The sequence below is a fragment of the Melanotaenia boesemani genome, chromosome 5 (assembly GCF_017639745.1).
Source record: "Melanotaenia boesemani isolate fMelBoe1 chromosome 5, fMelBoe1.pri, whole genome shotgun sequence".
NCBI lineage: Eukaryota > Metazoa > Chordata > Actinopteri > Atheriniformes > Melanotaeniidae > Melanotaenia > Melanotaenia boesemani.
Window position 1 is genome coordinate 15271435 of NC_055686.1, and position 15520 is coordinate 15286954.

The 15520-nt window shown below is 35.7% G+C and overlaps 1 long non-coding RNA gene across 1 annotated transcript; it reads right to left on the reverse strand.

The window, feature by feature from the left end:
- Positions 1-13807: 13807 nt before the first annotated feature.
- LOC121639652 lies at positions 13808-14772 on the reverse strand. Its single transcript, XR_006010230.1, has 4 exons — positions 14687-14772; positions 14434-14439; positions 14109-14188; positions 13808-13980 (listed from the first exon to the last, which is right to left on the reverse strand). It is a non-coding gene; the product is annotated as an uncharacterized LOC121639652 (long non-coding RNA).
- Between the last annotated feature and the right edge of the window lie 748 nt (positions 14773-15520).

A 15520-nucleotide genomic window follows, 5' to 3' on the forward strand; every position in this document is an offset into this window, starting at 1 on the left:
CAGCCTACGTGACCATCACAAGTTCGCTTTTAAAAAATGACATTGCTACAGATCACGGTCCACTAGCAGGAATGTGGTTAGCTTAGTTCTCAGAAACAGCACTGTTTCAGGAATGTGATTGATTCCTGTGTTAAACTTTGAGTTGACTTAGGTGATGTTAGGTGATGGCCTCCTCCAGCCAATCAATGCCTGAATAAAAGGACTGAGGATCTGCATGTATGAGCCTTGAGCTGATTCCATCTGGACCTGCAGCCTTTCATGCCTTGATTTACCAACAGATATCAAAATCTGTCAATACCTGAAAACATGACAATGATTTCATGGGTGGATGATCTGTTGTCAATGTCATAATCCTCTTTTTTAATTCCAATATAGATGTGTAGATGTAATTTTTTTGTAATAAATGGTGACAAGTTTACCTAAAAGAAATTCTATAAAACCTGCGTACACATAGCCTACACACAAGCAGAGACGTTTATTGCTCAGAGTCAATGCTGTCCTGCTGACGACAGTTTAACATTAGTATTGTTTCCCACTGAAAGCATGAGCTGGCCTGGGATCTGTTTCACGTGTATTATCCCAGAAATGTGAAATGTAATTGATTTTTTGTTGCTTTGTTTTTATCTTTTTCCGATACATATTATATTAATATTTTTTCGCATTCTCCATTTCTAAAAAAAGCCAGAAATTGCAAAAGGGGCTGATTCACTTAGTGACAGTATGTAATGTGTACTACATGTTATCTATGTGATCAGACCATCTTGCATTATAATTAATTTTTGTAGTAATACAAATGCATGTATTTGTTTTAATATTTCTAAAACAAAAAAGCCAACTATAGATTTTCTCAGGGTTTGAGGCTGTGCCAAGTTGACATGTTGCAAGATGCACACTATCAAAAATGAGCAAGCTTGGCTCTGCAAAACGTCTTGCAGAGCCTTGTGACAGTCGTATTAAATTCTAAAACATGCACTATGAACACACACAGACTTATCTCTCTCACTCTCTCTCTCTCTCTCTCTCTATATATATATATATATATATATATACTGTATATATATATATAAACTGACCTTCAATGCAGTTAAACTTTTTTGCTTTTATTCTCTTTCTATTACACAGGATTTAATTTTTCAATTGAGGAAATTATTTTTGGTTGTTATTTGCCTGTAGAAAACGTTTTCCCTTGAAATTACTCAGAAAAAGAAAAATGCAACAGATTTGAAAAGACATTTCTAATTAAAGATTTTTTTTTTTTTTTATGGGCAATAACTAAGAGGCTCTGTTAGTTCCAGGTTCAACGTGTGCAAAAGGGTAATTAAATAAAAAAGATAATAAGCATTGAACCAGTCTGGACCTCAACTTGTTTCTAATCTTTTTCATTTTGGCTCACTGTATATTTGAGTTTGACACCCCTGACCTAAAGAGTCAGCTCAAGGTTTTTCACTGGAATCAACCAGATTCCTGTAACAGCGCTGCTTCTGGGAACTAACCAGGCAAACCACATTCCTGCTAGTGGACCATGCACTGTGGCCATGTCGTTGTATTTGTTCAAACTTGTGATGCTCATGTAGGCTCTGCTTGTATGTAGGCTGTGTGTATGCAAATTTGTGGATATTTATCCATTCCTTTTTTAGGTAAGCTTGCTAACATTTACAACCAAAAACTACAGCTACACGTTTATATTGCAATAAAGGAAGAGGATTATGACACTGTCATTGTCATGTTTTTCAGATCACTAAAAATAATTTTTGTCAAATGTTGACAAGTTTTGATATCTGTGGTAGTTTCCTGACCTACACAAGCCAAAAGGGTTTATTTCTGTAGAAAACTGCCTCCATGCGACTCATTTTGCTCTGCAAGTCCTGTAGGTGCAATGATTGTGTTCAATGTGTGAAAGCCGTACAAAAATCTATTTAGTAATAGTATAGTGGCTCCTTAACATACACAGAATGTTATAAGGCAAAATGTTCTCCTTTTAACAGATTACATTTACTCGATATTAAAGATGCTCTACCTTATTAGAAAAAAGATGTCTAAAAAAACATGAATTCCTTTCAAAGCAGTAAAATATGGAGTATTTCACATTTAGAACCGCATCAAGATTCAGTAGAGCTAAGCTGGAATGTTCTATAACATAAATTATCAGGAGAGTATTGTCAAGAGAGAATTTAAAGTGCATTATTGGTATACAGAAACAATTTAAGTATGATGATTTTTTTAGAAAGAGTTTCTAATTAAAAGTATATTACTGTGTCAGCTCCGATGTGAGCACTCACTCCAGCAGCCTTCCAGTCCAGTTCTGAGTAACTTTCATGGCTTTGAGAGGAGGCAACACTGAAGTTTGCTTCTGAAACAAATATGTTTTTTTTCTTTGTATGTTTAAAAAAAAACTTTGGTTTCTAATGAGATAACTGTATCTTACAACCGGTAGTCTCAGTCTATGTTCTAATTTTCTCTAACATTACATCAATGGACTATGACTACTTCAGATGCTTTAAAGCGAAACTACTGATTTCTGGCATAGTTTTTTACTTTGGCACCTCTATATGGAGGCTAATTCCTGAATCCTGTTACTTCTCTGAGCTCTCCAGTAAGTATGGAAAATCACTGGCTTGCTTTCTTTCCTCACTTCCGATGATGTCCTCTTGTGTTTTTTTTTTTTTTTTTTTGGTTAATTAGCCATGGTGTGTGTTTGAAAATGTTATATTAATATCGATTTGCTGGTGTGTAACACAGGAACATAAAGTAAAAACACAGCCATCACAAGATGCTCCAGGCTAGAAAACAGTCATAAGGTGCAGTTTTTCAAGTCTGGGACACTCAGTGTGCAATCAGGACACATCGGTCCTTTTATAGGAAAACAACACCACAACCCATTTTTTTGCCCACAGGCTGACTGAATTGTGTTGTAGATACGACAGGACCTGAGATTCTGGTGGGATGAGGGGAGGACTGGGGTTTACATAAACTATATTTGGCACTCAACTGCAGCCAGGGTGGATGTTTATTATATGTCAGATTGTTTTTATTTAGCTGTGTCAAAGGTGAAAATTTTTTCAATTATAAGTGTTGCAGTTTTAGATTCAAGTTCAAAATTTTCAACAGTGTTATAGTGATATATGGAAAAGAACAGACGAAAGACTAATAATAATTGTCACGGTTTTAAGCTGGGGTTGGGATTTCCCAGCCACCTCTGAAGGCATCTTTCCTCTGGCTCTGATTGCCGTGCACTTATTCTTAATGCCCTCCACCTGTGTTGCTCCCTAGATAAGCAGTAGTCTCACTGCTGTTCACTGCCACATCGTCAGTGTATTCTCCTGAACATTTCCAGCCTTTCCCATTGGCCTGTTGACCTGTTTTCTCCCTTCCTGGAGAGTATTTGTATCTGCCTGCTCCAGCCTGGTAACTTCTGCTCTCTTTTTGTGGATTTTTTTAACTTCAAAGTGTTATACCGGATTGGATTTGGATTCTGGACTAAGCTTCTTATTTCCTTATTGGATGGATTTAAGAAAACACCGGCCATCTAGGAGATCCCTGTCTGGATCGGAGTAACCAAGCTCTCTTAACCCTCTAGTTCTTATTTCAGTAATCTCCTGTTCATCAGTTGACCACAGCTCCATGGAGAAGATACCTGATCAGGATCCCATCACTTCTGCTGGCACGTTATTTCACTGCCTGAATCATTCTACTACAGTCGTTCAGTTTGTCCACTCTGTTGTCTTACGTCCACAGAAGCGCCAACTGCCAAGGACCAGATAATACTTTCTTGAAACACCTGAGCAGAATAAATTTTGATTCATCAAATCCTAAGGTCTCTGATGTCTTGTGGGTCCTACTGCTGAACTGTTTGATTAAAGACTAATAGTACCTTCCACAATGTTCAGACTTTAGTCCAACCGATCTTCACTTATTTTCCTTTATATTTACCTATAGATAAGATCCAGTATACAGATACAATGCCCTAGGATAGATTATAATTTGCACTTACCACTGTGTATTTGGGGTCTTCTTACATGCAAAAACAGCACTTCCAACATTGACAGAATAATATAGACTGCATTATATTAATCCAGTTTGGTAAATTTTGTCAACAGCCATGAGATCAATAAAACATAATTTAAAACAAATATAAAAATATGAAACTAATATTAAACTGTAATATGTACAGGAAGACTTTATAAATATTATGGCACAAAAACAGTCCAGTATGGTAATTTAGAGGTAAAAAATGAGCGTATTATCAATAAAGGGTATTTACAGAGTAAGAGATAATATGGATAGTAGGGTACGTTTTAGTTAGTTTCTAAAAATAATACCTCCCTGTGAACAACCTTGGAAAGATGGAGATGGAGATAAAAATGTGCTTGATTAATGTTAAACGTTCATTCCTGCGACGTTTTTCTTCCGCTGTGTGTTAAACCCTGTTATGGTTTATAAAAGCAGACTTGCTGCTTAGAAGGACTCTTAACTGCAACTATTTCTTGGACTATACTGATTTTATTATGATCTACTTGATCTAAGATGTGCATGCTAGGAGTTTTTTTTCTTGTATATACTGCATGACAGCATGGGCACAGGCTGCTCCTACTGCAACCAAACATTTAGGCTCGCTATACAAACGAGCACTAAAAATTATGGATGAACAGCCAATCCACCATCATCATTGTCCAATCCTTAAAAATATAATCTAATGAGCTTTGATAGGTTCAGTAAGTATCATTTCATTAAATTAATTCACAAAAATATTCATCATTTAGTACCTGAGCCACTAAGTACATTTGTTGAGAGACAAAACAGCAGCAGAGTCACCAGAAGTGCCACAAATCCCAACTGTAAAACCCCATACTGCAGGACTAGCTTTGTTAAGAGCTTTAAGATCTGGAACTCACCACCATCTGACATTAAGACCATACCTGACTTTAAAAGGTTTATTTTCAGGCTTAAGAACTGTCTAAAGACAACCAGGACTGTATTCATTCTTAAAACTGTAATTTTCTGTGTGGGTGTTAAATCGGTGGGATTGTTGTATGCACTGACAATTGAAGACATTGTTTTATTTTTTGATAATGTTTAATTGAGAGGTCAGACATTTGAACATCCCATGTTGTATTTGTAATGTTTTATTGCTTTGCATTGTAATTTATTGTATAAAGTTACTGTTGTCTGTGTTTTTTGTAAAAGCCTAACTAGGGATGGGCATTGAGAATTAGCCTTGGCTAAAATGCTATAGTGTGTGACATGACTCATGACACATACTTGTCCCTATCAAATCAATAAATTTTTGATTTTGATACTTCCAGAAGCAGTGATTTGGTGTTTGCATCTTCTCCATAAGTCTATTCAATATGTAAAAGCACGTTGTGTGAACTTAAAAAAGTAAGTAGGTTTGAGTAAACTCAGCTGTGGGTTCTGGGGTGTGAACCTAACCTAAGAGGACAACACAGTAGAATCTTTAATAAAGTTAGAATAGATATTCAGGTTTAATCGTGTCTTTGAACTAAAACAACTTACGTTTAGTTGAAAACTTCCCTATATTCTCTAAAAATTGAGATGATAGAGAACTTTAGTTTCATATAACCAAATAAAAATTCTAATTTTGATTAACACCCTTAATTTAGGTTGAACACAACACAATTTCTTTTGTGTAGTTTACTCAAAAATGATTTTCATCTAGTTGCCTTGCTTTTTAATGTTTTGTCAATTAAGTTAGGATGTATGTATTCTATCTATCCATTTTTATACTTATTTACTACAATGCATGGTCATGTGGGGCCGGAGCCTGTCCCAGCAGCTGCTAGACAAAAGACAATTTATCACACCTGCTGTCAGACTTAAAATAATAATTATGCTTTAAAAGTTTTTGTTTGTTTGTTTGTTTGTTTTTTCTGAAGTAACTGATTACAGAGTTGGAATAAATCAAAGATACAGGTTGTAAGGGTAGCAATTTATAATAATGTTTTGTTGTAATCCATGTGTGAATTATTAGTTAATGATGAACTAATTTACAAAACTTGACAATGCATTAATAAATGATTATTACATAATATGGTAATAGTTCAAGTATGTTTTGCTGATTCACTCCATATCATTTACAAGTGATTAGATAATGATAAACTAATAATTTAGAAAACATGACAACACGTTTACAATTTATTAATAAGTAATATATTAATGAGTCAATAATTTATTTTTTATCTGTAGTTGTAAGTGAAGTTAATTGTAAGCTGATCTGTTGTAAAGCAGAGGTCCCCAACCCTGGTCCTCAAGGCCCACTGTCCTGCAAGTCTCTTTAATGGCTCATTAGCAGACTTGTGCAGAACTTGTCAGAGAGCCATTTAATTTGAATCAGGTGTGTTGCAGCAGGGAGACATCTAAGACCTGCAAGATAGTGGGCCTTGAGGACCAGGGTTAGGAACCTCTGTTCTAAAGTACAAAATGCAATTATGTGAACTGGTTTTATGTCCCATGGAAGATCACACCAGATGAACATTAATAAAATACTGCATGTGTCAGAGAATCTGTCTGTACCCTCACTAGTGAGCCCTTACACAGCAGGTCACCCTACAAAGTATATAGCACCTGTTATCAATGATGTGTAACTATATTAATAAATAAGTTTCAGATCTTTCTGCATTCCCCAATCTAAAGTGTAAACAACACATCACTTATAAATGTGTTACTAATCTTTCTTACCTTTTACAAATTATCTGTAACAAATGTGCAAGAAACTGTGTCTGAATATGAGGAAACGATGTTTGAAGGTAACAGCAGAATAACATTCATTTAAACAGTGGTGTAACAAAATAACATGTCTTCTGTAGACATACAACTAAGAACACGTCTTTAAAAATTCTCCTATCATTTAGTTATAGAAATGTCTGGTGTCATGAAGGAGACGTCCTAGGGGTCCATTGTGAGGTTCTTTGCCAGCCAATTTAATAACTGCAAGGTGGTCCACTAGTATTTCTTCTGAGCAGTTTCCTCTAAGTCTCCACACATTCTCCTTGTAGGTTCTCATCAACAAATGCCACACTGTGGCTCACAGTATAATGCCTGTAGCCAAGCTGGGGAAGAGCATGTCTGTAACTTCTCCACTCATCGCTGATGATGATGGACCCTCTCTTGGCATGGTGAACAATAACTGGCACAAATTCCCATCTGGTCCTTCTTTTAACCAAGCAGAGAACTGGTTTTACAGATTTGTGGCCTTGATATTTCACCCCCAGCATGCCAAACACCCACTTCCTCCGTTTCCATCCACCAGTCATACTGCCTCACTGAAAACGACAGTAAAATTAATTTTACATAGATTTGCACCCATTTAAATAGACTATGCTTCAAACCCTTTTAGATGACTATTTTAAGTAATAACAGTAAAATAGATGAATTAATTAAAACTTCTTTTTTATATGAAGCATATTACTTGTAAAAATATTTATTATTCTTGCTTTTCTTTTATGTCGAAAGTGACTCTCATCTATAAAATAAACTGTCTTCTGCCTCCTATTTGTTGTGTCTCTCGCACTTTTTAGTCATCTTTGACAAGGTTGCAGAGCTCCCTGCAATGCCATCTTCAATCATATCTATTTGTCTCAAACAAAGTTCCTGAGAAAACCTACAAAGTAATCAAAATTAATGGACAATAGGTAATTTGAGAGGCTGTTGTATGACTGGGGGGGGTTAAACTAACCCATGGGTAGCCAACGTCGGTCCTCGAGAGCCACAATCCTGCAGGTTTTACATGCATCCCTGCACCGACACACCTGACTTAAACTAATGAGTCATTGTCCAGATCCTTATAGGCTGTTGGATCCATTTAATTTGAGTCAGGTGTGTTGGTGCAGGGATGCATGGAAAACATGCAGGATTGTGGCTCTTGAGGACCGCCATTGGCCACCCCTGAACAAACCTGTAAAGAAATGTCATCCAGTTGAAGAGGGACACTTTGGAATGACTAAAAAATGACTTGTGCCCTACTGACTTCTTCATACTTCTGCCTCTGTGACTGCTACCCTGGCACCTTCTGAGAGATAACTGAAAAGGTAAATATGGTTTATAAATTCAGATATGATAATTAATGTAATTTAAAGTGGTGATTTCATTTACACAAGTGCTGTATTTATCTTTCAACTTTTGTATGGGCTATTTTGTTAGCTTTAACAATTGACTATAATATTAACAATATGACAACACCTCCTCTAAATTACTTAGTTATTTGACATATAAAGCAAGCTATGGAAATCAAACATTTACTTAACATGTAATTTATAATGCATGGCACTGACATTAACATATATATACAAATGTCATGGACTCTGGGACTCGGGACTCTAGTGTCTGCCCTTTTGTTAGTTTCCTTCTTTCCCCTATGTGTGTTTGTGGGTGTGGCACAGCTGCCATTTATCTAATCATGACGGCTACCAGTTATCTACTCATCCATCAGCAGTATATGCAGACCGCATCCTTCCTTCACTTGACGCCAGAGCTATCAGCATTTGGTATCTGATCTCTTGTATTTTGAGATTCTTATCTTGCTCATGTTTCCTGGTTTAATGTCTGCATTGTTCTTCCAGAGAATCCTTTTTAAGCCACGTTACATACCTAGCCTGTTGGATGTACCGCAACTTCTGCTTAACTTTGTCTCCAGAAGGACCAAGGACCAGCTGGACCAGCCTTTTAGTTATCAGCTTTAGATCTTGGTCTGCTCTCTGGGTCCTCCACCTTGACCTTGTGACAACAAATGCATTAATTACACATAAAATTCGACCACCCCACCTTACTTACCATTTATATTTGGCAATGCAGTTCTTTTTCGTAAACTTCATTTTATGACCACATGCATTACATGTAATCATTCTTTTAGGTATTTTTTCCTTTTGCATCCATTTTATAAGTTTCAGATGTGTCTTTCCCTCCACCAGCTCCCTCAAATTCCTAGCTAAATTTAGCATTCTTGTAAGTGTCTTTTCTGATCAATCCACAGGCCTGTAGGTTAGCTTGCCGCCGGAGTGCATGCTGGTTAATTTTATGTCCGCTACCAGCAACTTTTTTCTGAAGAAATCTAAAACCTGCAGTTTACAGTGGCACATCTCGCTGGCAAGGACTACAAAGCATTATGGGAAATGGTGTCCTGTCAGGGTGAGAAGTGGGAGGTCTGCATGCATCACTATGAACATTACAACGAGTGGCAGAAACGGCAGCACCTTCAAGTACTTACGGTGCCCAAAAACAACCAACACGTTTGAGATAACGGTTCAACCAGAAAAATGATTAAACAGCCGTCGAGCAAAGGGGGAAAAAATGACCCGGGCAGCAGCATAGATAAATATTTCATATACTTAACTACCACACACTTCATAACATTTGTGCTGGTTAAGCTAACTGCAAACAACGTACTTAGCTAATGAAGTTGAAGTTGACTTGCACCAAAACTTTTTGATTTGTATATCAGTAGAAGCACACACAATAAATATACAGTGTGCTTTTTGTATGATTATTAAGTGAATTAAGAGATGTGTTTCATGACCATGAATACGATATTTCAAATGCTGCTTAAACAAAAATTACATTTAGGATCCATCTGAGCCCACACAAAAAAGCCAACACAGAAATACACATAAAGTAAACAACATGTGGGTCAGGAGGGGAATGCTTTTGCATAATTACCTGATAGGTGTGAATCCAGTCTCTGAGCCTTTTTGACCAAAAGGAGGTGCTGATGTAATTAAAGCCTTATTTACTGTAACTAACTTATGGTTTATACAAATTAACACAAACACATGTTAACAACTTTCTGTATCATTTCAGGAGTGACACAATCCCCAATAGCTGAGCTATTAACTAAGAAAAGTTACACACAACTCGACAAGGCAAAGGAAAAAGAAGACCTTCAATCAAAGAAAAATTGCAGAGTTGACAGAAGAAAGAGGCTCCCTACTTAGGCAGTTCTTAGAAAGTAAGACATGCGCAATTACATCACCTAAATGCTTAATCTACAAAAAACAAATAAATGCATACATTATTTTGGCTACTTTAGTAAATTATCTTGCAGGATAACTGCTGGGGCTGAAATGTAAACAGATATTTTCAAATGTATTGTGATACACATCAGAATTATGTTAAATATAAACACAGATTGTTCTAAATAAGATCCAAAACATAAGATTTATAATATAGTTAGGAATTTTAATTCAATTAAAGCAAGATAAGTAAAATATTTAACAATATATATATATATATATATATATATATATATATATATATATATATATATATATATATATAACTTTTGTATTCACTATTAATGCACATTGTCCTTGAAAATGATTGAATGTAATTGTCATGGGTTTGTACAAAACACAAAAACTATGGGGCATTTTAACTGGCCCTAACTACCTGGGCATAACTTGTTATTTGAGCAAAGGAAACATTACAAACTGACAGTAAACGCAAGGATCACTTTTTAGATTGTACCACATTTTTATTATTAAACATTTTATGAATGCTTATCTCTAAGACTAGAAATATATATATAGGTTATAACTGTATCTTTGTGTTTTGGCTCTGTACTAATCTCTCTCACTCTTTCTCCTTCATTAGACAAGAAGAACAATAGCACTGGGTTAGATGTTTCATCTGACTTACATGACTCAGATTACTCTAACTCATCAGTCATTCAAGTAAGCAGCCCATTACTCCCCTTCATCATCCTCATCCTCTCCATCTTCTGATGATCAGAGAAAGCATGAAAAAAGTGCAAGTACAAGAAAAAGAAGCAGAAAAAGAAGAAGGAGGATAAGAAGAAAATGAATGAAACTAAGTTTGTAAAAGAGAAAATTGGTGTTACTTTTTATTGTCTTTAGCTGAGCAGTGGATTAATGGCTGGATCAGACAATGGAAATTAGAGGGGAAACTTTCTTTATATGACTATTTATGTAAATTTATGGAGTTGTGAAAACATAGCACACATTTCTGAAGACATGCACAAACAAGCTTAAAAAAGGCAAAAGATGTGAGGGAGCCATGATGGACATGCTTACACATAATCAAATTTTTTTTTCTTTACCTAAATCCTCAATCATGAAGTTTCCACTTCTAAAGTATTTTAGGTCCACCTACTGTAAGTGTTTGTCATTATTATTATTATTATTATTATTATTATTATTATTATTATTATTATGACTGCAGCCTGGAGTCGTAATAATGTAAATGTTGCTGCCCGGTTGCATTTCGGCGATTGGAGACAGTTCCAATGGAGACGCCCTCTCCCTCTGCATCTCGGTGGTGATTGGCCACTGCTCGCTCAAGCTCCATCTACACTGTGCCCAGCTGGACGATGGCGGTGTTCCTACCTTCCTCCTCGACAGCCAATCCAGACAGACTCAGGGACTTCAAAAGGGAGGAAGCAACTGCAATCATGGCAGCTGTGTTCCATTAGGCCCACAGCTCGCCAGTCTGGGTTTGAGAGTAAACGGTGGTCTTTGGTGTGTGTCAGAGCAGGTTTGTGAGCAGAATTCCTTCCCTTTTGGTTGTGTGCACGGTTGTGCCTTTTGTGTTGATATTGAGCAGAGATGCTCTCACCTTTTGTGATGTAAATTTGTATAAGTGAATTAGTTTGTGTTTATAGGTATTTACAGAGAAAGCTTTTAAAGGATATTTACATTTTGTATACAATATCTGGTTAAGTTTCCTTTGTGTAATTGTTAAGCGTTAAACCGTAAGTTAAGGACACCTTTTATTTATTAGATTTCTTTTATTTGTTACCAGACTATATATAAAACCTAATTTAGGACAACCCTTGTTGCTTATTATTTGTTGTATTGATTAGAACCTGGGCTTGTTAATAAAATTATTGTTATATATTTACGTTTTATCCGACCTTGTTTTTGTTAGCGATATAAACATGTTGAAAAGTGATGTAGATCTTGCCAAACGGGAGCTGTGTGCACTATGTCTGCTCCCAGAAAGGACTGCTCCACTCCCAGCTAATAGGCCACATGTACTTTTGCCCCACTTTTTGTTGGACACAAACATTTCTAGTGATATTTCAATTTTTTACCTCCTCAAAAAACTTAAAGGGGTGGTGTGAGGACCAGATATGTGGTTTGTTGCCTGAGGGCAACATCATGCCATAAAGGGTTAAGGTGAAATAGACACTTCTACAAAGGATCTTTAGAAGACCTTTGGGAAGCTGAACTGGCTATTGTTCAGTATTGTCAGCAACAGAGGTTTGAAGATGAGATTTCTATGCTGTAATCTGGGAAAGCAAGTTGTAAGCTGGCAAAGTCCTATTTACAGGTTGGATCCATATCTAGAGAAAGGCCTCTTGAGAGTTGGTGGTAGGTTGAAAAGGTTGAAAAAAATTTCTTCTTTGCCAGAAGAAATATAGCATCCTAACATTCTTTCTAAAGATCAACATGTGAGTAACCTTATCCTTAAACACATTCACCAACAGCTTGGCCATAGTGGTCGTCATCACACCTTATCTACACTGAGGAGAAAATACTGGATCACCATGGCAAACTCAGCTGTAAGGAAAATAATAAAGGAACGTTGCTTTTGTAAACGAGATCATGGAAAGGCAGTGGAGCAACAGATGGCAGATCTGCCCAAGGAACAGATTTTGCCAGACATCCACCATTCACCAGTGCTAGCGTTGATTATTTTGATGGGAACGATCTTCCCATCACTAAGCTGTCTGATGACCCTAATGACCTTGAGCCATTTACACCAAATCACATTCTTCTGATGAAAGAAAAAAACAGCATTGCCTCCTGGAATGTTTGAACCCCACGACCTGCATGTAAGGAAAAGATGGAAACAAGTGCAGTACATTTCAGATCTTTTCTGGAAATGTTTGATGCACGAGTACTCACCTGTGCTGCAGGGAGGGCTAAAATTTATTTTAAGCCTGGAGATATTGTAGTCATAATGGATCCTACTGCTTCACAAGGTTCTTGGTCACGTGGAAGGATTTTGGACAATGTTTGTGATAAGAAAGGACTCCTGCGAAAGGCCTGAGACTAAGCTTTATTACATGAAACTGAAAGTTAAGGGGTTATCATAAGTACTATTTCTATGTAATTTATTCTCATCCCTGAGTAACAATGGTGCTTGTAGTGTTTAATGTAATGATTGGAATTTAAGATGAAGATGGATCTGTACTGTGGATTATTGGCAAGGAAATGAAGACTAGTTTGGATGAGTAATAAATCTTAAGCAAAGAAAACTTATGTTTGGATACTTTTTCATTCATCAATCACACAAACAGATGACATGATAGTGATATGGCGAGAGCATCAGTGCAAACAGCCCCTCAGTGGGTTTAAGTGCAGATTTAACGGCTATACCCACGTTTACAAAGGGGAGAACATGCAAACTCCACACAGAAAGGCCGAATCGGCTTTGAACCAGGAAGTCTGTATTAAAGAATTCAAATACCCTTTAAAAATCATCTTATTTATTAACAACAATTAAACATTTCCATTGCAACATCATTATATGCTGTTTTAAAGCCACAATCTATTATATCAGATAACAAATTGTTCTTTAGTGCTTTAACCATGACTAAGTAGCAGGTACAGGTTCACCTTACAGATGCTCTAAACCTGTACTATCCAAAAGATTTAAAGTACAATTCAAAAGGTGTTCACAAACCTGTTTTTACATTGTACATTGTACGTCAATCAGAAAAGATGTGTTTTAAACACAACAAATAAATTTGATTTGTTTGAGTTCAGCTCCTAACAATTGTTGGACTTTTTTTCTAATTTGAGTTTTACTTTTATTAGAAATAAGAACAAGGCATTGCTAATAATGTTCAGAATATATTAAATCTTTAATACATGCATTTTTTATAATAAAAATTGTAAAGGACTGCACATCTATTCTACCTTATTTAATTTTGGGATTTCATGGTTCGGCAGTATGAACCATCAGGGCATACATCTGTGGAGACAATCCAAATTGTTTGAGGAGCTGCATTTAAAAAAAGAAGAAAAAAAGAAAGAAAAAAATGAAATAACATTTGCATATCATTTAAATTTGAAGTGAATATGAATAAGACATTAAACTATAAAAATAAATGTAGGAGAAGATTGTCTTACCTCCACTAATTCATCTTCTAAGTTTAATTTAGACAGCTCTGGAGATAATTGTAATTTCATTTTAATTCGCAGGAAATAACCTGTTCATAACACAAGTAAAATATTTATATTAAATAAATATTTAACAATGCAATGAACACAAGTTAATAATAAAGAAAGCACTTGTATTAAAAATACAACATTTGCATCAGCTATAAAAAAGACTTATGAAATACTTATTTAAGTAAAAAAGGGAAGGATTTTACAAGAAGAAAGAAGATTTCTAAAGTTTATGTATTGATAATCATATCAATTAAAATGAAAGAAAATTAAAGCAATGACTCACTGGGTCCTTTAGATGAAGAATACAAACGAATGGCAAGACAGTGGTTGTTAAGAGGGAAAAAAAAATTATTGAAGTTTTTGGACTGAAATATCTCAGTGAAACTTAAAACTACAATTATACTAGAAAGTGAAATTTAAAGAACAAACTTTAAAATGTATAAATATGAAAAACACTTTGATTGTAAATACATTAGTTTTGGATAGGTATGAATATGAACAGGTGTTAAATTGTTCTTAAACTTAATTTCTCTTACCAGTAGCTGCAGTGATGCTGACTCCACTGCTTCTGATATTCTCAAACACAGAGAACAGAGTGAATGTGTATTTAGTCCCAGCAGTGAGAGATGAGACTGTGTAAGTTACTGGTCCATCTCCATCTGGTGCAGTGATGTTTGCCTCTGTACCATTAAACTGGAGAACAAAGCTAACACTGTTTTTGAATTTACTCCACTGCAGAGTGATACTGGTCTCATTTTGTGCTGCTGGTCTGAGATTTTCTGCATTCTTGGGAGCTAGGGCAAAGAAATAAGGAAAGAGATGATGTTGCAAATACAATCTTGGCAAATATATTTGTCCACATTTAACTGGTCTGACTGGAATCAGAGCACTCCGATAAATTTCAGCATGAACCAAGGAATCTTCAAAATAAGACATTAGCCATTCATTAGCATATCTCACTGAGTTTGTGCGTTTTATACTTTTTTTTTTATTGTTTCCAAGTAACTGCTATGTCATCATCATTCATTGGGAATTTGTAAAGCTTGCAATTTATAGTTTTTGACACTTATTTTCATCCATATCCCACTGATTCAAAAATATTTCATATATAATGGTTGTAAATTGGTTAGTTAAATCTGAACAAAAAACATATAATTTAATGAACAGCTTGAAACTATTTCATTAATACATTTTTTCATTCATATTGTTATTGTATGGTTCCACAACATCAACATTTAGGGAGCAAAACGTGATTAAATAAAGTAAAAACACATTAAGAAAGTGAATTTGTACCAGTAACAGCTGTAAGTTGTAGTCCACTGCTTCTGATATTCACAAACACAGAGAACAAAGTGAATGTGTATTTAGTC